The following is a 27,698-nucleotide window of genomic DNA, read 5'->3' as shown; positions in this document are numbered from 1 at the left end:
ACTAAAACTGGAGCATGAAAATAAGGTGCAGTTCTACATAGAAACCAATCAGCTTCCAGGATTTATTGTCCGTTTTCTCTGTCACAATTGCACTAATACGGCTACAACAAATCAAGTAGGATTTATTGTCAAAGTTTAATTGAACAAGTTGAAGTTAGCAGCTGATTGGCTACCATGCACAGCTGCACCAGATTCCGAGCGCTCCAGTTTTAGTAAATTTAACCCAGTGTGTTTGCAAAGATAACTTAAAGTTTTACTAAAGGCAAAATTTTCAGTTTTGGATAGAGAGGGAATGGATTAGAACACCTGTCAGTTTTTATTGCTGTCTGTGCCCTTTTTATCCACTTCTGCCCCAGAAGGATTTGCCCCCCTAATGACCAGGCCATTTTTTGGGATACGACACTACGTTACTTTAACTGACAACTGCGTGGTCGTGCGACCTTATACCCAAACAAAATTGACTTCCTTTTTTTCCCATTTTTTGCGCTATTAACAAACAAAGAGTGACAATTTTGGAAATAAAAACAATTTTTTTTTTACTTTTTGCTAGAATACATATCCCAAAAAAATATATAAAAAAACGAATTCATTCATCAGTTTAGGCCGATATGTATACTTCTATATATTTTTGGTAAAAAAAAAATCGCAATAGGCGTATATTGATTGGCTTGCACAAAACTTATCGCATCTACAAACTATGGGATAGATTTAGGGACTTTTATTTTTTTTTAATTGTTTTTACTAGTAATGGCAGCGAACTGCGATTTTTAGTGGGACCGCGACATCTGACCCCAAATGACACTTTTTGTGGACCAGTGGCATTATTGCATTGATCAGTGTTATAAAAATGCACTGATCAATGTAAAAATGACACTGGCAGGGAGGGGTTAACACTAGGGGGCAATCAAGGGGTTAACTGTGTTCCCTCAGGTATTCTAACTGTAGGTTGGGATGGGCTGCCTGGGACCTGACAGATCACTTTTCCCAATTACTGGGAACAGTAGATCTCTGTCATGTCTCCTGCCAGAATGGGGATCCGCCTTGTTTACAAAGGCAGACCCCCATTCTGGCTCTGTACTAGATGATCATGGGTCGCCGGCGGACCTCGAGTCTGCCCCACCCACGGGCATGCTCCCACACCGTGCAGCGGCACGAGCACTCGCTATAACGCCTGCGTTAGTCGCTGTACAGCTACAGCGATTTGCGCAGGAGAGCCAACCTACTGCCGTATAACAACGGCGGCTGGTCGGCAAGCGGTTAAGGAGATTCACCATCTCTATTTGTCCTGTTTTCTATTATCATTGAAAGTGAAAGTAAAAGAAAAATCCCATGTTGTGGGTTATCCCTAGAAAAGTAATAGAGTATAAATCTTTCCATTGGGACACTAGTTCCCTAATTTGCAGAGATTTCTTTTCACTTCCTGTTTGCCTATGGGACAGGAAGTGAAGGGAAAACTCCCCAGATGGCAAAAAAAACCTTACAGGGATATAACCTTCCCAGGGCAGGACTTAGGGTGGTGGGGGCCCCTGGGCTTGAGTCACTTTCGGGCTCTACCTTCTATACATATGCACAGCTCTATAAAACAGAAATAGAAAAGGACAAGGTGCGCCAGACTCAGTGCAGTATTAAAGAACTTCTGTTTAATTAGTAGATTAGTGGGGGATACTGTACTGGTATTCAACCTGGGTCCACGATTAATAAAAACAATAAAAATTGATAAAATGATAATTACCGTATTTATCGATGTATAACACGCGTTGGCGTATAACACGCACCCCAAGTTTAGGAGGGAATTTTAAGGAAAAAAACTTTAAGGAGGGAAGTTTAAGGAAAAAACTTACATTTAAATGCCCTTCACTGCTGCCTTATCAGTGTCCATCTGCAGCCTTGTCAGTGTCATTGCAGCCTTGTCAGTGTCAGTGTAGCCTTGTCAGTGTAGCCTTGCCCCAGTGTCATTTGCAGCCTTGTCAGTGTCAGTGTAGCCTTGTCAGTGTAGCCTTGCCCCAGTGTCATTTGCAGACTTGTCAGTGTAGCCTTGCTCCCGTGTCATTGCTGCCTTGTCATTGCAGCCTTTCAGTTTAAAAATGGCGCAGCCGAGATACAGAGCCGGATGTCCTGTGTATCTCGGCGGCTTTCGCCCGCTCTCGGTGGCTCTCGAAACGGGCGGGGCCCAGAGGGCCCCCTATTGGGCGGGGCCCATGGGCTTGAGCCCAGTCAAGCCCAATGGTAAGTCTGGCCCTGAACCTTCCCTTACTCTATCCAAAATGATAAAAGGTTTTGCCTATAGTTCTACTTTATAGCCTAAGTTTAGTTAAAAACGTTTTTTGTGCAAAAAAGTCTCTGCGCTGTGGAGGATCAAATAAAACAATCCAAAAAAACCCTGCTACTTACTATCTATATACAAAGAAAACAAATTGTAATTCAATAATATTGCTGTGTATGTGTTGTCTCTCACTGCTGCCACCATACAAATATACAAACAACAGTACTCAAAGTGTAAAGAACTATCACTCCAAAGTGGCGCTGTGATTAAACTCTATTGTTTTCACCTATAATACCCAAAAAGTTCATAAATAAAGTCCACCAAAATTGTGCAAAATAAAAGTATTGAGATCTTCTCCCATTGAGGTAAGTATCAATGACACACCACCTCGCGTGCACTGGTGATCCCTCTCCCCAACAGGTATAAACTCACCAAATTGCAATGCCTCCCACTCTCATGGTTGGTATAACAAACTCTTATGTGAATATCCAGCTGTTCGGGTATGGAATGTCACCAAGTATCTCCCCAGGACTCATAAATGGCCATTACCATGTGAAAAAAGCAAAGATATCCTCCAATGGTATAGTTAACAAATAAACTGAAATTTATTGACAAGTTGAAAGCCACTCACTTATTAAAAACAATCAGATCGCAGGTAAAACAAAGGTGACATCAGACAGATGTATGGACATACGTTGGTCTCGCCACCTCCGGACTCCACGAACTAGCTCCACGTCAACTCCCGGTTCCGGTCCTGGCATCACGTACAGTGGTTACGTGGCGACCATACACAACTGTCTTAATAAAATGAACTTCATATCGGAAGCCCAACTTTACATTGGAGGCCTCCCCATTACATCAGAGGTCCCCATTACATCAGAAGTCCCCATCAAGTCGGAGGTCCCCCCATCACATTGGAGGTCCCTTATTACATCAGAGGTATCTTATTACATCAGAAGTCCCCCATTACATCAGAGATCCCCCATCTCATTGGAAGTCCACCCCATCAGCGGTCCCCATCACGTTGGAGGTCCCCCCATCATATCAGAGGTCCCCATCACTTCAGAGGTCCCCCAATCACATCAGAGGTCCCCCATCACATCAGAGGTCCCCCATCATGTTAGAAATTCCCCTATCACATCAGAGGCCCATCCGCAAAATGACAACTCATAATACTGATCTAGTGCAAACTGGGTTCTCACGGCACTCAGGGGCAACCCAGGTGGCACCCCAAGGTGCAGAGGTACCCTGGTTGCGAAACGCTGCTCTAAAGAGGAGAGAGAGCGGGAGGTTTAGGAAGAAATTTGGGTAATGACTTCTGTTTGGCAGCCAAGTCCATCACAGCAGGTTCTGGCGCAGCAGACACAGGTATGAGAACCTGCAGATGCCTCAGTGCACATTCAGGAAACTAGTACCGAGATAAATAAATAGGCTTAATCAGCTGCTTATCATGATGATCCTTTGGCTTCATTACTTTCTGAGTTACTGACCTGATCGGGAGTTTTGCATCAGCAGCCACATGTTTGCTTCGACAAAATGAGCCAGCAAATGAAGAGAAAAGAGAGACTGCCAGGCAACTAGCATTTTCAGAAGAAGTTAAACAATGACAGCTTACAAATTCCAAAGCACAGTTTCCTTGAACATGGCTTCTATCACATAATTAAAGGAAGCACAGACTCAGAATGTACTTACGTGTGTGCGTACTGTGCTGGCGGAGAAATCCTACACGCGTCGTCTATCGGGAGCAGGCGATCTGCGTGTACACAATCCGTTCACAGATATTGTTATCCAATTACAGGGGAACAAATAAGTAAGCCAGGAGCATTGAACATTCTCTTCCATCCCAATCCGGGAGCCCCTGTGCATTGCTGTGCTGTGACATTTCCTGCCTCACCCCCCTCTCTTTCCTCTCTCCCAGCTCCTACAATTTTACAACAGTGTGAAGATGTTTGAAGAGAGATGGAACAGGCCTTAGAAGTTCCGTAACTTAAAGGAAACCATATGGAGGATTTCCTGCTGTGCAATCCCCATTAAGATGTACAGTGTGCGCTATAGGCTGTGAGTGTGCCTTGGAATCAGAAGATTTTCGGTTGAAAAGCCTGGGAGGAGAACGCTACTGTTCAGCCTTATCATAATTCAGGATGAAAAGACAAAGTCATCCTCCTCTGGTATTTCTGGTCTTATGAGACGTGACTTCTTTATTGTACTTTCTGCTATTCCTGGAATGATTTCCCCATCATATGACACAGATATTTATTTTTTCTTACTTTCTGGATTGGTTTTAGGAGTAACAGAGCAAAATAGTGTGTCACGGGGTTGTCTTAGTAACCCGTGTTTTCAGATTACGCAATGTCTTAATAAAAAGAGGCACGCAAGTTAAAAAAAGGAAACAACTTAGGCTTGGTTCCCACTACTGGGATGCATTTTAGAGTGCGACTTTGCAGTGCAAGTTTAATTCGACTTTGCGTTTTATGGGGCCAAGTCGCACTGTAAGTCACAGCTAAGTAGTTTAGGAACCTTTTCCAAAATCACTCCGTGCTGAGGCACATTGATTAGAATGAGCATCATTGAAAACAATGAGATTTCCCTTGTCATGTGATTGTGTGCGACTCAAGTCACATCAGAAGTCACACTAGTGTGAACCCAGGACTTAAAGTGTTACTAAATCCAGGACCCTGCATTCACAATTTATGGTCTCCCACAGTACACAGAACATGGAAATGCAATAGTTTAAGTAAATATAAACTGCTAAATATCTTTTCTCATCAGCAGTATATAGCAGTCTTGTGACTTCTATCAGTGTCTGGTTAAAGCTTGTAGGAGGAGTTTTCATTCTCCCTATGTCCTATGAGGCTGCAGGACACCTGACCTATTCCTCCCAACCTTTTGAGATAGGAACGAATGACACCTACTAGCAAAAGTATGTAGGCATAGGACACATACCCTGCCACGCCCTCTTGAAGGAGAATTATGCAAAAAAAAAAAAAATGTTAAGTTAAACCCAGAAGTGCTTTTTTTTTTTCTTTTTTTTTTCTACCACTACTATTCCTTTATAATGGCTTTTGAAATGTACAGCCATTTAGAAATTGGATGAAAGGTTTAGCACTCAGAAACACTTTTTGAAATATGAAAGTGCATTTGGTAAACAAAACAACTATGTAGATCAGATCAAAATGAGGGACAAATAAGGAGCAAAGAGGGACTTAGTTGTAAATCAGGGACAGTCCCTCGAAATCAAGGACAGTTGGGAGCTGTGCTGAGCACCCTCCCAAGAAAAAAAAAACTCTCTAGCAATACACAACAAACTGAGCAGCTTGTCCCTAAGGCTCTGTTCTATCAGGAGATGGATTGGGAACAGTGGGAGAAAGGGTGGATCAGAGAAGACAGGATAAAACAATCTTTTTACACAATGCAAAGGATTAACCCCTTAGGTTCCACAATGAGTATAACAAGCATGCTTTACTACATATACAGACTGATTTTACTGTTGTGGGTTTAGTAAGACTTTAAAGTGTAGGTATAGTCAGTTTTGTTTTTGAAACTTTGGATAGAGTAGGGAAGAGCTAAACTGGACCCTCACCTCCTGGGTACATGGGACTTTATTGCTCCCCTACCCCATCCGCAATCTAAACACATTTTTTCTTTGTCTACCAACTGCCTAGGCTCCATGGCTCTGAAGCCTCCTGAGATATGTACATCACATTTCCCCTGTCTATACATAGTAGCTGGAGGAAGGTGGGTCTGGCGCACGTCATCCGGGGCAAGGTTGCCTGAAACAGGAACCCGATGAAGCCAGGAACAAAGATGGCAGTGCAGGACAAGGTTCGTAGATGGGTATGTGAATTGAGAACATCCCTGGGTAACAGGTAAGAGGGGGGAAAAGTGGAGGGGAGTGAAGTTCCCCTTTAAAACCCCTGCCAAGTAAGTGAGCAGAATTTCCCTCTTAGACTGCTGTCCCCAGAACTAGTGTCCCTATTGCAATATTTCCCCTCATCTCTTGTTCTAGGGACATCTTTAAAATTCGGAGTTTCTCTAGTTTTTTTCCTGGTAATAATAGTCACCAGTAAAAATAGAGAATTGCATCTTCTCAAAGGGGACAAAGGCAGCATTAAAACTTGACAGAGAGCTAACTCTTTCTAAAACTTAAAAAAAGGTCTTGTCTAGAGGTACATTTAAAGCAGTTATAATGACCACCGCTGCTAAAAACTTCCAGATTATGTGATGCATCAAGCCCATGGGTCTAATTAGCCACTATCAGAAGGAAATAGTGATTGAGCAGCTTGGAAATGATACCCATTCCATTTCTCCCAGCCCCTACCCTCTCAAGTGACATAAACAGGTATGTTCTTCAGAGCCAAACTCAATTTATGGAGTGCTGTAAAAGCTTGCCCTTGGGGCTGGATGGCACCTGCAAGCATCCTTCCCAAATCTATTGGCAGTTAATAGGAAACCTGTACTGAGAGAAATGTGGTGCTACCATTTCTGACTTCTCGTTCTACAAATGAAAGTTGCCTGGCTGCCGTACTGATTTATTGCATTGGCTTTGTGGGCTTCCATAATTTCTTAGGGACTGACATTCAATAAGTATGCAGATCAGGAGTTCTGACTTTGCTCTGGCTTCCCTTGCCACATCATCAAATAAACTGTAGGAAGGCAGCAATATTGATAGCACCCTTAAAGTAGAACTGTGGTGGGGCTATAGACATTTAAATATTTATATGTTTGTAACAAGCATTAAATGAGATTTAAAATAAGCTCTCACTGACCTCTGTAGCTACATGCACTGTGTAGCTATTCATCCTCACATTTCACATTTCACAAAAAAAAGACAAATTCAAATTTCACAAAAGAGGCAGTGAAGTCCTATAAGTTGGGTAGCACTCTGCTTCCTCCTTCTTCCTGTGCACCTGCTATTTGTTTACATGAGAGATGAGGAGGCTGGCAGGCTTCCAGTCACTGTTGGAAAAGCAAGGTGAGCTAAACTATTGAGATGGAACTGAAAGTTTTTCAGCTATGAACTTTGAAGATGAATTACTTCACAGTATCTGCAGCTACAGAGGTCACTGTTGACTTGCTTTAAAGCTTGTTTAGCACTTGAGAATATAGAAATATTTAACCTTTCCATTGCCTGGCCACAGTTTTACCACTAGCTAGCAATCTAATTAATTTGATCTCAATATCAATTTGATTTTCCATCTACAGTGAACATGTATGTAAGGTATGAAAAAAACATTATTTTGCATCAGTCACTGAGTAATTGAGTTCAATAAACCCAGATAAAACGTTGAGGAAGATTGCTTGGCGAACATCCTGTTTTTGATAGATTCTATTTCGACTGCAGTTAATCTTTTTGTCTTTTAAAATCTATTTCAATCTGTAATATCGAATGGAGTTTGCCAATTGATCAAATTAGTTAATGGCAGGGTGCCTTGTTTTAGTCACTTTAAATTGTATTAACAAGCAAAATTGTTTAAAAGTTTATAGAAATGCATGCCCAATGCATACTCCTCTCTGACCAGGTTTCCTTGAAGCCATGCCTTCCATGATCTCTGTGCAAACAGCATGAGCGATAGTGACACCTGCAGTCTACAAAGAGGCATTACACTACGCCAGAATGATTTGTCAGAACCCGAAGCATCATCTTGTTATTAAGGCATCTTAGAAAATACTGTGCTCTATAAAATGCACATGTGATCAGTCTGTGAGTCAAACTGAATCATGTTCATGTTTCTCCCCCTGTGGTGACATCACACAGTGAATGTGACTGCTTTTTGTTTCAGTATGCCGGAGTAAGCATGTGCTGTGGTGTGACTTTCATAGAAAGTTGATTCACTCTTACACAGCGCACTGAAGTTTCAAAAATCTTCCTGAAATGGGAAGGGTATTAAAAACTGCTGTTTTGTCTTCATCAGTTTATCAGATTGAAGGCACACCGGACCAGCAGTATAACATCTTAAAGCAGATTCACTGTGTGATGTCACCACAGTGGGAGGAACATGAAAATGATTCGGTTTGACTCACAGACTGATCATATGTGCATTTTATAGAGCACAATATTTTCTAAGGTGCCTTAATAACAAATAAACGCGACTAAAAGAAGGTACCCTACCATTAACTACTGTATTTATTGGCGTATAACACTCACTTTTTTACCATGAAAATCGGGTGCAAATAGCGTGTGCATGTTATACGCCAATACTTCAATTTTATTAGATTACATACAGTGAGAACCTCCTGTTTACTTGGCGGCCTCTGTAATAGGAAGTCCCATCTCCTGGGCCGCCATTGGACCACTGCTCTGTGTATCATTGGAGATTCTCACTGTATGTAATCTGTCGGAGCTCGTCCCACCCCCCTCCCTGTCCCCTCTACGCTGCAGATGGGCATCGATCGGACTGCACTGATGGCAACGGTGAGGCTGCTGCATTGAAAGCAATGGTGAGGCTGCATTGATGTGGACTGATGAGACTGCATTAATGGTACTTGTGAGGCTGCAGATGGGCACTGATGGCAATGGTGAGGCTGCAGATGGGCACTGACCCTTATTTTGCTTCAAAGTTCCTTATTTAAAATTTAAGTTTTTTTCCTAAAACTTCCCTCTTAAAATGAATGTGTGTGTTATACGCCTGTGCGTTTTATACGCCGATAAATACGGTAATTAGTTATTTGCTGTTTACATATGGCACTAGTTAGTATAATATAATATATACTAGCAAGGGGTTTATTTTTTATTCTTTTTTTCTTTATTTTTAATTTTTACTTTCTTGAACAGCACATCATTTCCTTTGATCCAAATGTAAAAGATTACAGTCATCCCTGGACCAGAAAGAAAAAGGAAAGTCTTCCAATGTTGGCACTGGTTTCAGTGATAGCCGTCACAAAATAAGAGTTCCCCTAATTTTTATGAGGTTTCTTCTGTTAAACACTATCAGGTAGGATTTTTTCTCTCTCCTTATTGTCTCTTCTGTGATAACTATGCGTTAATGTACACTGAGCCCGCATGTGCAGCTCAGTGTACATTTACCCCACCTCTCTGTGCTGTGATGACGTGACTCCCGTGCGCATGCATGCAAGTGACAATGTCACGAACCAGCCAATCAAGTGACTTAAAGAGGTTGTATACCCTCCTATATACTTTGTACCTATAGGTAAGCCTAGAATAAGGCTTACCTATAGGTACTGTAAATATCTTCTAAACGGTGCACGTTTAGGAGAGATTTACTGTATTTTGCGATTATTATGTCATTGGTGCGTGCGCTCTGAAGGAACGGCTGCCCGTGCCGTTTCTTCAGGAGGGTGTGCCGTGACTGGTGGCTCCCACATGCATGCGCAGGAGTGATGTCACGTGGCTCCAGCCAGTCACACAGCCGGAGTCCGTGGCCCCGGAAGAAAGACGGGCGAAGATGGATGCGGCCTGCAGCGGGGACGACGTGGGCTTCATTTGCAGGTTAGTGTCAAATAATGCTGTGCACATTGGTAGATTATGGTATAAAGCTTCTGAGGGAGGTCCTAGCCATGTTCTTACTCCATCCAAACCATAGCTTCCAACTGTCCCTCATTTGGAGGGACTGTCTCTTCTTTGCAGCCAAATCCCTGATTTGATCCCTGATGAATAATGTAGAAATAGTCCAGAGGTGGGCAACGAAATTGGAGAGAATTCATAAACTTAATATGTACATTCATCATGAAAGAAGGGGAAGGGGAGACATGATTGAAACCTTTAACTACATCAAGATGGGTATATAAAGTAAAGCAGGGCAGTATTTTCAATATGAAGCCAAAATCAAGAACATGGGGACATGACCTCAAACTAACTGGAGAAAAGTTCAAAACTAATCTTAGAAAGTTTTATTTTACTGAAAGGGTAGTTAATGCTTGGAATAAACTTGCAGCAGAGGTAGTGAGTCAGTCAACAGTAAGTGGATTCAAACATGCTTGGGACAAACATAGATCGATACTCAATACAAAAAAAAAAAAAAAACACAAAAAGAAAAATCATAAATAACTCCATAAAAAAATGGGGCAGACTTGATGGACCCCTTGGTCCTTTTTCTGCCAACATTCTTCTATGTTTCTTATTTGAAGTAGAACTATAGGCAAAACTTTTTCTTTTTTTTTTTTTTTCATTTTGGATAGAGTAAGAGAGGGTTATAACCCCTGTCAGATTTTTTTCGCCATCTGTGTCCTATTGCGGATATTTACTTTCACTTTCTGTTCCATAGCCAAACCAGAAGTGAGAGGAAATTCCTGCCAGTTGAGGGAATTCCTTGAGACCCCCAGGTCACCAGAACTAGTGTCCCAATTGTAAGATTTCTCCTCTATTACTTTTCTTTCACTTTCAATAGAATTTTATTTAAAAAATGTAAAGATACAAAACATGGTATATGAAAAATTGTCAAGAAGATAGTAGACAGCTAGAATGTAGCTGCCGAGAATGCAAAAACATCCAACAATATAAATTGCATAAAAATACAATAAAACAAAACTTGTAGCCTGTAAGTTAGAGTATATCTCTACAGGCTGCAAAACAATAAGCAGGTCCAGACTGCAAGTATGAATCAATAACAAAATTTGCAACAAGGAAATAAGAATGAAGGAAAGAGAAAGGAAAAATGTCCACAGTAGGAGGATGGGAAAGAGAGGTAGAGTAAGGGGGGAGTGAGCATTGGGGATGCCCAAAGCCAGCACCCCAATTCTGGACTACTATAATGAATAATAGCTCTCCATGGACAATGATGGATGAGCATATTGTATCCACAAGGTCCGTATCTGTTTTCTTTTACTTTCAATAATAATGGTACACAAAACAAATAGAGAGTGTGAATCTTCCCAACGGGGGCACGGACAGCAATATAACCTGACAGGTGTTCTAATCCTCTCCACTCCATCCAAAACTTAAAAAATCTTTTGCCTTTAGATGTACTTCAACTACCCAAAGTGTTACACCGCACTAAAAGTTTACTAAAGTCAGTATAAAAGTATAGTAATGGTAAAAAAAAGCACATCACTTTGTGATGCATGTAGTGGGGGCACGTGGGGCATTTTCTTTGCCTATACACTCAGTCATCTGAAAAAGTAAGTGCTACCCATGGAAATGGTTGACTTTTATCATATATTTGAACAGGCAAACATTAAATCTTTTTTCAAACAGTGCCGACAGATAAAGGTCATATACTCGAACAAATGACATATAAAACTAACATGATGTATTCCATTTTATATTCTAAATATTTGAAAATGTAGATTAGGCATGTCAATTATTAGAGCTTCCTTAGGGAGTATGCAGATGGAAGCTGTTGCATAAGTCTTAGCTATGCAATGGCATCTCCAGCTTTCATATTTAGGGGGGGCCCTTTACTACGATCCCACAACGGGCCCTTTCACATGTTCTGCAGTGAGCTCCCTTCCTACTGTATTGGGCCCCCCCCAGGGTGGCAGAAAACAAGAGATATATGTCACCAGCATACCAAGAAAATATAAGAGTCCAAAGTAGTGGGAAAACTATTAGGGTTGCAAAGGTTGTCTTGCCATCGGGCCCTGGTGTTCTGCCCAGCCTCCTCTTGCTGTCCTGCCCCTGCTATTGACAGCGCTGGTCTGGCATCTCTTGGAATTTACAGGTTAGTTCTCCTGTCCTAAGGACGGGAAAAATCAGTCTGTTTTTTCAGTAACTGAGAGTCCTGGTGGAGTCCTTCCACTCGCTCTTCTCCCTGCCAATGAGGATGCAGGGGATGGAGCACATTGGGCGGCTGTGGTTGTGTGAGCGCTCGCATTATGCAGTGTCAGTGAGCAGAGGGAGGGGGGAGGAATCACCCGCAGGAGCTGACTGGGGATGCTCTTCCTCTCAATAGAGACTGTGTTACTCCAGCTGCGGCCCGAGTAAGATGTGGCGCATCCACTACGGATGCAAACAAAAAGACATTGCTTTTTTTTTTTTTTTTTAAAGTTTTTTTTTTTTAAATTGGGGAGGGGGGCACATGGTGGGGCACAGCATAATGTTGGGGGGGGGGGGGTCAGGGCCCCCTCTGCCCCCCCCCCCCCCAGGGACGCCATTGTAGCTATGTAGGGTCTGGTGTTCTCTTTGCTGTTGACGTTTGTGGTGTCATCATGCCAAGATCAAAAGATCTACCCAAGAAAGTAGGTTGTAGACAACTATGGGTCTGGCAAGGAATTAAAAAAAGAGACCAAAAGAGGTCAAAAGTGTCACAGAACTGATGTCAGAGACTGTTGGGTGGTTATGCAAAATGCCTTCAGAAAGCCATTTCTGCTAAAGAGGGCAATGCCAGCTTCTGAGGCCAAGGTAGTACTTACTTTTTCTACATTTCATCTGTAGATATTTTGTTGAATACATACTGAAATGACAAATTATTCATCTGAAAAAAGATCTGATGTTTGCATGTTCAAATCAGTGAAAAAAAAATCAACAACCTTCCATGGGTTGTACTTACTTTTTCACATGACTGCAACATTAAAAGTTTCTGATTGCTCAATCCCTACCAATAAAACACAGAAAAAGAACGTGATTATCATCAGCTTTTATTTCATATTGGCAGAACACAATATTGGAGCTTTGATTGCTTGCCGTGATTTCCAGCACTTTCTATGTTGCTCTCTACCTATTATGGTATAGCCGCTCTCACTGATTATTCATAATTTTTTTCCAGATATCGCTGAGATTAAAACACTCTAGAGGGTAAAGGGTGTGTTTGGTGTTTGTACATGAAGCAAAACGCATTCATGAATATTGCTCTCAATGTCACTTGGGGGTTTGTCAAGCCATTCCTTGAAATAACCAGCACTGAAATAAAGGTCTGCTCTTCTCATCTAGAAATTCCCCAGAGTTTAGTTAGTAGATAAACAGAACGCAAGTATTTTCCTCTACACTGCTAACTTTAACAGCAAAACCTGACTTTATCCGAGTTACTTTAATGCAATAACAATTTTTATTTTACAGGAAAAGGACAAGAGGCAGTGGTGTCCTCAAGGGAGCTCAACTTACTAACTTAGTTCTACTGTACAGAAGAACTTTATGTGCTCTCTCTTTGTATTTTTAGCGGCTGGACAAAATGATGGAAACAAGTAAGGTAAAAGACCGAAATTGTTACAGAATATGGCGTTAGACTGCCTTTGGCATCCAAGAAGGCCTGAATTCTCCTGAGAAATTATAAATATAAGTCTTGCATTGTGGATAATGGAATCTGATATCACTCTTCATGCAAAAATCCGGGTCACAATCCTGCGCAGTGTCCTTTGGTCTCTTTCGGGTAGTTGACCATGTCAACGGCGCTTATGCTTCAGACGTTTTCCCGGAAACTGTTTTCACAGAACACTGTCAGCGTATACACTATGGTACATGATGAGTTGCTAAGGAATAAAAATTTGGCCTACAGCCAAAAAAGTGTCCCACATATTTTTTTTGCAATGTTGGCAACTATGGTTTAGATACACTTTAAATCGTATGTACAATCTAACATAGAACTTATCTTTTTCACTTTCAATTTGAAAGTGTTTTTGTTTTGTCTGTTCAATAAGTGCATTCTGCATTGTTATCTTATGGACACAATCGTATGAGATGTACTAAGGAGCAGACCTGCACAGCTTGGTTTTGGGTGAACAGCAGTGATAAATGGGCCTTGTGTAGTTTTTACAAGTCCCTTTTCCATGGTATGGAAATCTTTATGATTATTATTATTATTATTATTACTATTATTATTATTAAACAGATCCTTAAAATGATTATTAAACAGATTATTAAAATGATCCTTGCATGAACTCACCCTGGCTCACAAGCAAGTGGAGGTTGATATAGAAGAGATTAATTAATCTAAAAACATGTTGGATGCATGATGCTCAAGCAAACTATCTGCTGAATTTTTAAACCCTCCAAAGAGATATGTAACATTGCCAAAGTATCAACTGCATATTGATGTGTACAATGGATCTTGGCCCAAATATGGCCATGTGTGTTTTTAACAAGGCTATGGGGTTTACTAAAGGCAAATCCACGTTGTCACCATAGGACAGGCAGTGTTACTGGAAGGTTCACTAGATGAAACAAAAGGAAAAGAAATAATGCAGAATCACATCTTAGGACTGGAGATATATACAGTACATATACACTATATTACCAAATGTATTGGGACGCCTGTCTTTACACGCTCTTTCAATTGGAATATCATGTTTTTTCTTTTTTTGGGACTGTTTTTTTAGCACTTATATACTTTTTTATTCAATCCAAGATTTTCACATACGGACTTTCATTGTGTGTTTTCATATGGTCTAGTTATTCACATAAATTCACGATTATATGTGGTATGCAGTCGTGTTATATGTAAATAGCGCTCCCTACCTCACCTTATTTGAACTTAGAAGTGTCTATTACTTTTTCAGGGGAGCAGCATATTTGAAATTTAAAATTTTTTAAAAACAACTCCACACCATAATCCCTCCACCAAATGATTTGGACCAGTGCGCAAAGCAAGGTCCATAAAGACATGGATGAGTGAGTTTCGGGTAGAGGAACCTGACTGGCCTGCACAGAGTCCTGACCTCAACCCGATAGACCTCCTTTGGGATGACTTAGAGTGAAGACTGCGAGCCAGGCCTTCTCGTCCACATCAGTGCCTGACCTCACAAATGTGTTTCTGGAAGAATGGTCAAACTTTCCCATAGACACAATCCTAAACCTTGTGGACAGCCATCCCTGAAGAGTTGAAGCTGTTATAGCTGCAAAGGGTGGGCCAATTCAGTATTGAACCCTACGTACTAAGACTGGGATGCCATCAAAGTTCATGTGTGTGTAAAGGCAGGCGTCACAATACTTTTGGCAATATAGTGTACAGTATATACTGTATGTATATTTTTTATTCTTAGGTTTAATATACACTTTATTCTGATTTCTTTCAGTTATACATCTAAGAAACAACACAAGGAAGACTACTGTTCCCTTCTAAAAAAATAGATGTAGGATTTTTAAATTAAAATGTGCAAAGTAAGGGGTGGTTTATTAACGTATGACTTAGAACAGTTATTTGTACATCTGTGCATTAAGCTTCTTATATTTTTCCTGAAGAGGCGCATTCATACATTCATTTCTCTTTAGATTATTTCCAGTAAGTATAAAGTGGTTTCAGATGCAGAAGTGCAGCGACACAAAGCACCAGCAACTTTCATGTTCTCGGGATCAGCAGTATGTCTTTTGAAGAATTCCATTTTTTTTTCATAACCTTTAGTCTCACAGATCATTACAGCAAGCCTGTAATAATAAAGCAGGCAGCAAACACTTGGAAATGCAATGTTTATATTGTATATAGCCAATCTAGTACATCTGGAAAACAAATGGCACATGATGTACTCGTCCTATGATGTGAATAAACCATTTAAATGTTTTGTTTTCTCCATGGAAATAAACTTAAAGTGGTTGTAAACCTCAGACATGAAATATGAACAAAGAATATCACTCTATAATGTGTACTTGTCTCAATCCAGAGCACTAAGTGTAATTTCTCTCTGCTGCTTCGTTCCTCTGTTATCAGCATGAATTACATCTGACAAGTTTTCCTGACACCATGAAAAAAAAGATGACAGGGGAGGAATCTCCAGCATACAGCCTGTTATTGACATCCTCAGCTTTTTTTCTGTGAGCTGTGTGAAGGGGGTGTGTCTCGTCCCTCCAATCAACTCTCAGAGCTCTCCTCACTAAGCTCTGCAGTGTGAGACTTCACCTCTTCGCCCCTTTTTTCAGAACCCTCACACAAGCTTTAAAATTCTGGACTTTGAACAGAGAGAAGACTGCAGATAAACAGGTACAACTTTCTGCTCCCCTTTCTGCTCAACCCGGGCATCTTGGGTGGGTAGAATAGTACTAGTAAAAATGTTTCTCCTGCCTCACCTCCTGTACTTTTTACGAACTCTCCCAGTTCCGCTTCTATCTTCTCAAATAGACATGCTCCAGCGTACCCTTAACAACTTCATATGGCAAGGCAAGTGCCCCAGAGTTAAACACACCACTGTGTGCACCGCAATGTTCAAAGCAGGAATGGATGCTCCTAACCTCAAGAACTATTACAAAGCTATCATTCTAAATCAAGCTCAATATTGGTGGTCAACCAACTCTCGCCCTCTCTGGGTGCAGATAGAGGAGTCGGCCCTCAGGCACCCAGCCAAACCCCTGCTAGCTGCTATTTGGATGCAACACCGTCCTGCACCATCCTTCTTAACCACAATAAACGCAACAATCAAAATATGGAGCTCAATATTTCAGCAAACAAATGGAATCTCAAAAGAGGCTGCAGAGACTTTCCCTCAACATCGCAAGAAATCCTGTGCTATGACCTGTCCCTATCCTCTTGGATTACCGCAATTGGAGATATCCTACACAATGGAAACCTCCGCACCTTCCAAGACCTCCAAAAAAAATATAACATCCCAAACAGATACAACTTATGTAGGAGGGTTTGTTTCATCTCTGTGTATCACCTGAGGCCAGTCACTTCACTAGCTATATGGAATAGTTTACAACCATTTTAAATTGGTAGTAAACCGCCAACGTTATTATTTTTTTTTAAACCTTCAAGGCAAAGTTATAATGTGCAAGTATGCATTGTATACTAGCATATTATGTGAAACTTACCTTAGAAGGAACCCCTCCAGCGGCACGTTGTGACCACTGACAGGGCTTCCATCTTCACCCAGTCGTCCTTCCAGGTTGGCGGGCTCCGGTGCTTTGATCGGACGAGCCATGATGATGTCTCTCCGGCGCATGCGCGCGGGAGCTGCTGTTCACAGCACAGGGCTCTGAAGGTATGGTAAGTTCAAAGCCAGGTTAGGTTAAAAAAATATCCCAAGCTTTGAACATCTCCCAGAGCATTGTTAAATCCATCATCCAAAATGGAAAGAGTATGGCACAACTGCAAACCAATCAAGACATGACCGTCCACCTAAACTGACAGGCCGGGCAAGGAGAAGATTAATCAGAGAAGCAGCCAAGAGGCCCATGGTAATTCTGGAGGAGCTTCAGAGATCCACAGCTCAGGTGGGAGAATCTGTCCAATAAAATACATTTACATTTTTAGTTGTAACATGACAAAATGTGGAAAATTTCAAGGGGTGTGAATACTTTTTCAAGGCATTGTATCTATTTTCAGACTGCACTAGTCTGGTCATGTGATCCGGCTCCCATGTGTCAGCCAGAGCTGCTGCAGGGAAGAGGAGAGAACGCCGACAACGAATACACCCTAGGACTTTATAGGTGACATCACCACTCTTATGCCCCGTACACACGGTCGATTTTCCGACGGAAAATGTGTGATAGGACCTTGTTGTCGGAAATTCCGACCGTGTGTAGGCTCCATCACACATTTTCCATCGGATTTTCCGACACACAAAGTTTGAGAGCAGGATATAAAATTTTCCGACAACAAAATCCGTTGTCGGAAATTCCGATCGTGTGTACACAAATCCGACAGACAAAGTGCCACGCATGCTCAGAATAAATAAAGAGATGAAAGCTATTGGCCACTGCCCCGTTTATAGTCCCGACGTACGTGTTTTACGTCACCGCGTTTAGAACGATCGGATTTTCCGACAACTTTGTGTGACCGTGTGTATGCAAGACAAGTTTGAGCCAACATCCGTCGGAAAAAATCCTAGGATTTTGTTGTCGGAATGTCTGAACAAAGTCCGACCGTGTGTACAGGGCAATAGTGTTCCCAGCTGTTGTTGAGCTCTCTGGCTGACACAGAGGAACCGGATCACGTGACCGGACTGGAGCTGACAGGCTGAAAATTGGTAAGTATATACATCTTTCTTACACAAGTTGGTCAGCATAGGTGTTAGGAGGGGCAAGGAAGCATTTTTAAGACTAGTTAGCTTTAGTTTGGAGATCTACTTTAATGAAGATAAACACTGCCTAAAAAGTTTTTTTAGGACACATATTTTGTATAGTTAAAGAGATACTTCATTCAAACTGGAAAATGAAGCAACGGGAGCACAGCCTCCCTAATGCCCCGTACACACGGTCGGATTTTCCGATGGAAAATGTCCGATCAGAGCGTGTTGTCGGAAATTCTGACCGTGTGTAGGCTCCATCGGACATTTTCCATCGGATTTTCCGACACACAAAGTTGGAGAGCAGGAGATAAAATTTTCCGACAACAAAATCCGTTGTCGGAAATTCCGATCGTGTGTACACAAATCCGACGGACAAAGTGCCACGCATGCTCAGAATAAATAAACAGATGAAAGCTATTGGCCACTGCCCCGTTTATAGTCCCGACGTACGTGTTTTACGTCACCACGTTTAAAACGATCGGATTTTCCGACAACTTTGTGTGACCGCGTGTATGCAAGACAAGTTTGAGCCAACATCCGTCGGAAAAAACCCTAGGATTTTGTTGTCGGAATGTCCGAACAAAGTCCGACCGTGTGTACGGGGCATTAGACCTATTTCACAGGATCCTGAAAAACTCAGCACTACGCCTCAAGACTCCTATTATATACAATGGTGTTTGTTCACACTTGAGCATTGAAGCTTGTCACCTTGAAATTAGTTGCTCGAAACTCAAAAAAGTACAAGAGCTCCTTTGGGGCAGAGGTTTGCATTTTTGGCCTTTATAGCCTTTTCCATTGGCTAAAACAAAAATGCTCAAGTATGTGAAATGCCTGAAAAATGTGCGCACAAATGTGCAAAAACAATTTAAAATTGCCTAAAAAAAGGTTCACACTCGAGTGAGAACGGGGGCTAAGGCTTTTATTTTATCGTGCCATTGACTGAGCTCATCAGACCACTCAGCTTCTTGGCCTGCCTGATAGCCTGAGGGCATCTGATCTTCAGCCTGTGACTTTGCAGATCGGGTGTTCCCACCGCCAAAGTACCACCAAATCTATAGGCTTGAGAGGGCGGATGCACAGGAATGATTCCGTTTTCAACAATAGATTGTCCTAAAGGAAGTCCAAGGTTTAAAGATTTTTTTTTATATTCCAACTTTGGTGGTCTTTCTCCAAAACGTAATACTGGACTTGTTTTCATAGGTACTTGGTCTTCATGACGTTACTGACAAACTCCAGGTACTTGTGTATTTATTTGTAGATCACATGACATTTAATTTCTACACAAGTGGACACCATTCTCCCTCAGTATATGATCTATGAAGACAACTGGTTGTATCTGAATTTAATAAAGTGGAACTTAACTGTATCTTTATTTTGTCACTTTAAAAAACACCCCCCCTAGCACTTCTAGCTGTGGCCATCATGAGTAAGGGCAGATGATTCATGTAGCATTTACTTTCTTGAATCCATCTGTTCTTAGCTCAGGCACAAAATCAGGAGGGTGTGCTTAGCTCAGAAAGCCCCTCATCTACTCCTCCAGATGAGAGAATAAAATGCCATGAAGACTCCTTGGATGTATTACATAATTTTGGCCTAGGCCAGAAACCAGGAAGCAACGAGAAAAGGTACAAAGAAAAAAAGCTTAAGCACTTCAGCCCCGGAAGTATTTACCCCCTTAATGACCAGGCCATTTTTTTGGGATACGGCACTGCGTTCTTTTAACTGACAATTGCGCTAGCATGCGACGCTGTACCCAAATAAAATGTATGTCCTTTTTTTCCACAAATAGAGCTTTTTCTGGTGGTATTTGATCACCTCTGCAGTTTTTATTTTTTGTGATATAAACAAAAAAAAAGATCGACGATTTTGAAAAAAAAAAAAAATTATTTTTTACTTTCTGCTATAATACATATTCAAAAATAAATAAATAAATAAAATTCATCAGTTTAGGCCAAAATGTATTCTACTACATATTTTTGGTAAAAAGAAATCGCAATAAGCTCATATTGATTGGTTTGCGCAAAAGTTATCGCATCTACAAACTATGGGATAGATTTATGGACTTTTTTTTTTTTTTTTTTTTTTTACTAGTAATGGTGGTGATCAGCGATTTTTAGTGGGACTGTGACATTGCGTCGGAAAATCTGACCCTAAGTGACACTTTTTGGGGACCAGTGACACCAATACAGTGATTAGTGCTAAAAAAAATTCACTGATTACTGGATAAATGACACTGACAGGAAAGGGGTTAACACTAGGGGGCGATCAAAGGGTTAACTGTGTTCCCTCAGTGTGTGTTCTAACTGTGTGGGGGATGGGCTCACTGGGACAACACAGAGATTGCTGTTAATGATCTCTGGGAACAAACGATCTCAGTGTCCTCCCCTGTCAGAATGGGGATCGGCCTTGTTTACGTTCTGCCTTTCTACGAAGCGCTCGCCGGTGGCCGAATCCGCAGGACCTGCGCACCTGCTCCCCTAGCATGCAGCGGGCGCGCACACACCCATACTATCTATTGCATGAAACAACGTACAGGTACGTTGTTTCGCGCAATAGAGACGCCCTGCCGCAGTATATATGCGGTTGGTGGTCTTTAACTGGTTAAAGTATAACCAAAAGGAAAAACTTTTTTTTTTTTTTGTTTTGAATGTAGTAGAGCGGGATTAGAACACCTGTGTTTATTGTTGTCTGTGCCCCCGTTAAGGAGATTCACCCTCTCTATTTGTCCTATTTACCATTATCATTGAAAGTTAAAGTAAAAGAAATTCCCAAGTTTTGGGTTGTCCCCAGAAAAGTAATGGAGGGAATATCTTCCAATTGGGGACACTAGTTCTGGTGACCTGGGGGGTCCCCAAGGAATTTCCTTAATTTGTAGGTATTTCCTCTCACTTCCTGTTTGGCTATGGGACAGGAAGTGAAGGTAAATCTCCGCAATGGGACACAAATGTCAAAAAAAAAAAGTTGACAGGGGTTATAACCCTCCGTACTCTATCCAAAATGAAAAAAAAAAAAAGTATTGCCTATAGCAGGGATCTTCAAACTACGGCCCTCCAGCTGTTGTGGAACTATACATCCCATGAGGCATTGTAAAACTCTGACATTCACAGACATGGCTAGGCATGATGGGAATTGTAGTTCCTGAATAACTGGAGGGCCGTAGTTTGAAGACCCCTGGCCTATAGTGTTACGTGCTCTAAAGCAACACAGTGTAAACTGAGCTTCAAAATAATCAAGTTAGTATGGACGGAACTCATATCTGTTTCCTACTTCTCAAGCCAAAAGGAGCTAATCTCTCTCTTCTGTTCTTTAGAAAAAAACAGAGGTGCTACAAAAATGCTTTCAAGGCTTATTAACGTTATCTTGATCAATGTCCATAGGTAAGCTAAAATCCCAGAGCTTTTATATGTGCTTCACAACTTTAGATAAGCACCAACTTTTCTGGCTTAAAAAAAAAAAAAATGAAGCAAGGTTAACTTCTCCTGACCTTATTTTCTATGTCTGGCTGAGTTAGCACAAATGTCTTGAAAGACTTCAAAGAAATGAAGATAACTATCAAAATTTTATTTTTTCCCTGTAAATTCAAATATCTTCAGTTTTTTTGAGTCTGCATCTCAGAAGCGTGACATCTCTTTAAACCGTGAAAAAGAAATTATTTTAACTACATGGGATTGATGGTTTAAATCAACTGCTTGGGTCAGATTTTCATTTGTCTTCTACTTTGAATGACTTGAGTGTAACTCTACATGTGGTAAGGAGCCACATCATCAACTATAAATGAACAAGCTTTTATGGCATTCTTTTCTTGGTAAGCTTGGTACGTACATAAGGGTAAAACAAACATGTTTTTTTAGCTACTGATATGGAGTCTAACCTAACTGATTTTCATGCTGTCAGTTACAGCCATAAAGGATTTAAACAGATTATGCTGCTTGACAAGTTACTCAAGATAGCGTGCCAAAGGCTGTTTTTTTTTTTTTTTTTTTCTTTTTCTATTTTTTATTTCATTTGAACAGCAGATGCCAGATAGCGTATTTCTTCGAAAATTGCTGGGGAGCAGAACAGCATCTTATGATCCCAAACACTTTTATTTGTGCCATGCTCAACATGACGTCTACAACGGAAAGAGTGCCGACTTCCTGGTATACTTTCGAGAAGAAGTAGTTAGGTCAAGGAGGGCAAATTGAATCCAAGAATGAAACAAAAGTACAGGTAAGCTATTACATGGCCAGTATAATAATGGTCTGTAAAAACACAGACATTGCCACTTGTATGGAAACATTCGCTCCAAGCATTTAAAAAGCCAGTCCACTGAAAGGCCAGTCTATTCTGGGATGCTGTTAAAGTTACCCAAGGCTTAAATGTTCTTTTAAAGTGGTTGTAAACCCACATGAAAGAAAAGGCATAATGAGCTCATTATGTAATACTCACCTGAGATCGAAGCCCCCACTGCGGTGCCCGTACACAGTACCGGCCGGCGACATTTCTCCCCAGAGTTACTTCCGGGTATCACGGCTTCGGCGCTGTGATTGGCCAGAGGCGCGATGACTTCACTCCCGGGAGCCGCCGGTAACGGCACACTCACTGAAGCAAACGGCACGTACGTGCCATTGCTTCAGTGCGCATGTGCCGATGACGTCGGCACATGCAGATACAGGGGATATCTCCTAAACCGTGCATGTTTAGGAGATATCCGGGGTAGCTACAAGTAAGCCTTATTATAGGCTTACCTGTAGTAAAAATTGGATTGTAAGGGTTTACAACCACTTTAAGGAAAGAGAAGAAAGAAACAATACAACTACAGTGCCTTGAAAAAGTATTCATACCCCTTGACATTTTCCACATTTTCTCATGTTACAACCAAAAACCTAAATATATTTTATTGGGATTTTATGTGATAGACCAACACAAAGTGGCACATAATTGGGAAGTGTCACAAATTTTATTAATGTTTTGTATCTTGTCTCATACTTTGCATGATGTCAGATTTTATCATTTTTTATTAAATATTTGATGTTTGGTTAGTGCCCATGTAGTCTCACCCCTAGAGGGTTTTCTCTTGTGTATTCACTAGGAATGATGGAACTCTACCCACTGTACCCACTGTAAACCAGAGCTACCCCCAACATAATTGTGAAGTGGAAGGAAAAGGATAAATGGTTTTCAACATTTTTTTTTACAAATAGATATCTGAAAAGTGTGGCGTGCATTTGTATTCAGCCCACTTTACTCTGATACCCCTAACTAAAATCTAGTTGAACCAATTGCCTTCAGAAGTCACCTAATTAGTAAATAGAGTCTACTTGTGTGTAATTTAATCTCAGTATAAATACAGCTGTTCTGTGAAGCCCTCAGAGGTTTGTCAGAGAACCTTAGTGAACAAACAACATCATGAAGGCCAAGGAACACACCAGATACATTTGTAGAGAAATTTAAAGCAGTGTTAGGTTATAAAAAAAATATCCCAAGCTTTGAAGATCTCATGGAGCACTGTTCAATCCATCATCTGAAAATGGAATGAGTATGGCACAACTGCAAACCTACCAAGACATGGCCGTCCACCTAAACTGACAGGCCGGGCAAGGAGAACATTAATCAGAGAAGCAGCCAAGAGGCCCATGGTAACTCTGGAGGAGCTGCAGAGATCCACAGCTCAGGTGGGAGAATCTGTCCACAGGACAACTATTAGTCGTGCACTTCAAAAATCTGGCCTTTATGGAAGAGCGGCAAGAAGAAAGCCATTCTTAAAAGAAAGCCATAATAAGTCCCATTTGCTGTTTGTGAGAAGCCATGTGGGGGACACAGCAAATATGTGGAAGAAGGTGCTCTGATCAGATGAGAATAAAATGTAACTCTTTGACCTAAAAGCAAATCACTATGTGTGGTGGAAAACTAACACTGCACATCACCCTGAACAAACCATCTCCACTGTGAAACATGGTGGTGGCAGCATCATGTTGTGGGGATGCTTCTCTTCAGCAGGGACAGTGAAGCTGGTCAGAGTTGATGTGAAGATGGATGGAGCCAAATACAGGGCAATCTTAGAAGAAAACCGTCAGAGTCTGCAAAAGAGTTGAGACGGAAGTTCACCTTCCAGCAGGACAACGACCCTAAACATACAGCCAGAGGTACAACAGAATGGTTTAGACCAGGGGTAGGCAACCTCGACCCTCCAGCTGTGGTGAAACTACAAATCCCATCATGCCTCTGCCTCTAAGAGTCAAATCTCTGATTGTCAGGGTCTTGCAATGTCTCATGGGACTTGTAGTTTCACCACAGCTGGAGGGCCGAGGTTCCCTAGCCCTGGTTTAGGCCAAAGCATATTCATGTGTTAGAATTTCCCAGTCAAAGTCCAGACCTAAATCCAATTGAGAATCTGTTGCAAGCTTTGAAAATTGCTGTTCACAGACGCTCTCCATCCAATCTGACAGAGCTTGAGCTATTTTGCAAAGAAGAATAGGTAAAAATGTCACTCACTAGATGTGCAAAGCTGGCAGAGACATCCCCAAAAAGACTTACAGCTCTAATTGCAGCAAAAGGTGGTTCTACAAAGTAATGACTCAGGGGGGCTGAATTCAAATGCACACCACAATTTTCACATATTTATTTGTATTTATTCCTTCCACTTCACAATTGTGTGCCACTTTGTGTTGGTCTATCACTTAAAACCCCAATAAAATACATTTCCGCTTTTGGTTATAATATGACAAAATGTGGAAAATGTCAAGGGGTATGAATACTTTTTCAAGGCACTGTACTTATCTTATTCTATTGCTCCCGCAGGTTTCCCCCTCTCTGTGCAACTGCTCCACCAAAGCCGTTTCATTTCAAAGTGCAGGAGGTTGCAGCTCTCTCTCACACCACCACCTACAATGTAGGACCAGCAGTCCTGCATTGTGCAGTAGACGGTGAAGAAAATGAAATCTGAGAAACTGACTAAGAAAATACAAGGTACCCTTATTGTTGTACAAAAGCCCCAGCCAGTGACATTTTTTTAAACCCCTCCTACACCAGTGCAAGGCTGAAGTAAATTGGTAATGGAACGCATCCCAACATTCTAAAAGAAACATAGTCAAAGGAGTACACAAACAGAGACCTTCTATTAAGCTTCAAAGGATCTACATTCAGCCTCATAATGGTACTAATAAAGTGATTGTAAAACGATTACCTTGTAAAACAACCCATTCAGGTTAAAATAGAATTAAAAGGCAAAGCATTTGTGTACAAATATAAAAAAAAATTATAAATACCATTTTTTCCCTTTTTTATTAATGATCAAATTGTTTCTGTTCTCAACTGTATAAGAGCTGGGGGGAGGAGAAGCAACAGTACACTGAGCTTCACAGTGAATGGCTGTGCAGCAGGGGTATGCCAGGACAATCCCGTTCATTGGAGGAGAGCAGGCTGAGTTCCCAGCATAGCTAGAGAACTGACCATGGTGTGTTCTCCTGCTTAGTGTGGTCAGTTGTTATTAGTAAAGCAGAGGGGAGGCGGGAACACCAGGGATTTCACTCAAAGGAAGCAATACAAAGAGAACAGGATATGTTTTCCTACAAGTACATGGTGCAGCAGGAAGATTTTAAGAATATAAAAAATATTGGGGTAACGAACACGTTAGGACTTTTAGCCGTAATCTACATGGTCATTATCAGCACTTAATAATCACACTGAAACCCAGAAATCTGGAATACACACATCATAAACTAGTCAGAAAAACATTTTAGTTTATTGCATCTTTGACATGATCCAGGCACAGGTAATTAATCCTATTAGGCCGACATTCCAAGCCAACGGACTATTAGAAGAATCTTTATGACATGTCATACATATTTTAACAAGCAGTGAACAGCAAGCTGCATTCCTGTCTGTTTACCCTTCACCACAGAACCAAAACGTAGACATGTTTCATAAATCTTAACATAAGATACTACATCGTGGGTGCTCAACTTGTGGCCCTCCAGCTGTTGTGGAACTACAAGTCCCATCATGCCTCTGCCTTTGGGAGTCATGCTTGTAACTGTCAGCCTTGCAATACCTCATGGGACTTGTCGTTTCGCAACAGCTGGAGGGACACATGTTGAGCACGCCTGCACTACATGAACAACAAGAATGTATACGAATGTAGAAGAAAATAATGAACAATTTGAGATCAAACATATTTAGGATATATACGGTACAGAAGGCTAATTAGTCATATTAAATGTCCTAAGAGTTCCTTACATATGCTGTATATAAAGTCTAGTCTCCATCAAATGGTATATGATAACATTAAATGCTGTACAATAATATATTGGTTATTTGACTGAAAGAAGCAGCCCCGCCTCGAAACCTGTAACCACACCCACACACGTGACATCGCTTTCTGAGCCATGTGCTCTCCACCATTGACCATCTTGTGGTCTCCCAGTGCTCTCCAACGTACCCATCCACATCCATAAGCTCCAGTGACAGCTGAACTCCGCTCAGCGCTCCTACATCTGGATGATTAATGGATGATCGGACTTACATGAAGCGGAAGACCCACATGTCATACTTTTTCACAGGTGCTGCAATCCCTCCCAAGGAAGCCCATCCTGTTCTGCGAAGGTCCATCCCTGGAAGCAGAATACCCTGAATGATGTTTTCACTACACTGTCTTGTAAGTTGCCAGTTGTCATGTGAATAAATGCATTTTTATACTGCTACACTCAGATGCGCCCTCTGCTGTCCCTATCTATTACTATAGAGAAGTGTTTCTCAACCTTTTTTTCGGCCCAGGCACCCTTTAAGATAATTGTCAGTCTCAAGGTACCCTTGAAGAAACCCCAAGGCACCCCAGGGTGCCTGGGCACCTTAGTTGAAAAGGGTTGCTGTAGAGAATCTTCAGTCTCTGGAGAGGTGCTGCACTACAGTGTTTTGGAATCACTCCACCGCCTCCAGTGTGTTGGTCACATACACTTCTGCGCCATATCTCTCCACATACGTTTGGTCTGTAAGGCTGTCTGCATAGTGATGGGCAAATAGGAATGTGTGGTGGCAAGCTCTGATACCCTCTGGAAGTCAGAGTATTGTTTGGTCAGCCTATTTGGGTAACAGATGATACTGAGATTTGCTGTATGTATGTCCAACCCCCGGGACTTAATACTTTTCTGCAGCTTTCAATATTCTTGAAGTGACAGAGTCTCTTCTAAAGCCAACATAAGCTTTTTAGACTTTATTATAATTGAACGTGTACTTTAAGCTTGTTTCCAGTAAAAGAGTAAGTCCATGTAGTACTCAGATAGGGTTGGTCTACAAGCTGCATCCATGTCTCACATGCCAAACCACTAACAAAATTACAGAAGGAATGTCAGCACCATCAAACCCTTTTAAAGCAAATTTACTTTACCGGGTTCAGACCACGTGTAAGCTCTTACTAAAGCCAGAGAACATTGAAGCATTCACTTAATTTCCTACCCCAGTGGAGCTCACAATCTAATGTCTTATCACAATCATACAGGCACACAGTCTGAGGCTTGTTTATATGGAAGCCACTTACGATACCGAGAATGTTCCTGCAGTGTGTACGGAAAGCAGAGAACCATGGGGAACATACAAATAACATGGAGAATTATCCTGGCAGGGATCAAGC

At 41.4% G+C, this 27,698-nt stretch overlaps 1 protein-coding gene across 10 annotated transcripts in view; it reads right to left on the bottom strand.

Annotated features, from left to right (window-relative positions):
* Nucleotides 1-27,698, bottom strand: part of KIAA1217 (KIAA1217 ortholog) — a 901,007-nt gene that overhangs the window by 517,044 nt on the left and 356,265 nt on the right. The window contains exon 1 of one of the 10 annotated variants that reach the window (XR_012244379.1): nucleotides 3,956-4,431. The exons of the other annotated variants lie outside the window; for them this stretch is intronic. The gene's annotated coding sequence lies outside the window, so the exon portion shown is untranslated. Of the gene's footprint in view, nucleotides 1-3,955; nucleotides 4,432-27,698 lie in introns of those variants that run through there. 10 annotated transcript variants of the gene reach the window in all.

The sequence above is a fragment of the Aquarana catesbeiana genome, linkage group LG05 (genome assembly GCF_042186555.1).
Source record: "Aquarana catesbeiana isolate 2022-GZ linkage group LG05, ASM4218655v1, whole genome shotgun sequence".
NCBI lineage: Eukaryota > Metazoa > Chordata > Amphibia > Anura > Ranidae > Aquarana > Aquarana catesbeiana.
This window is presented reverse-complemented; position numbering and strand designations above follow the sequence as displayed.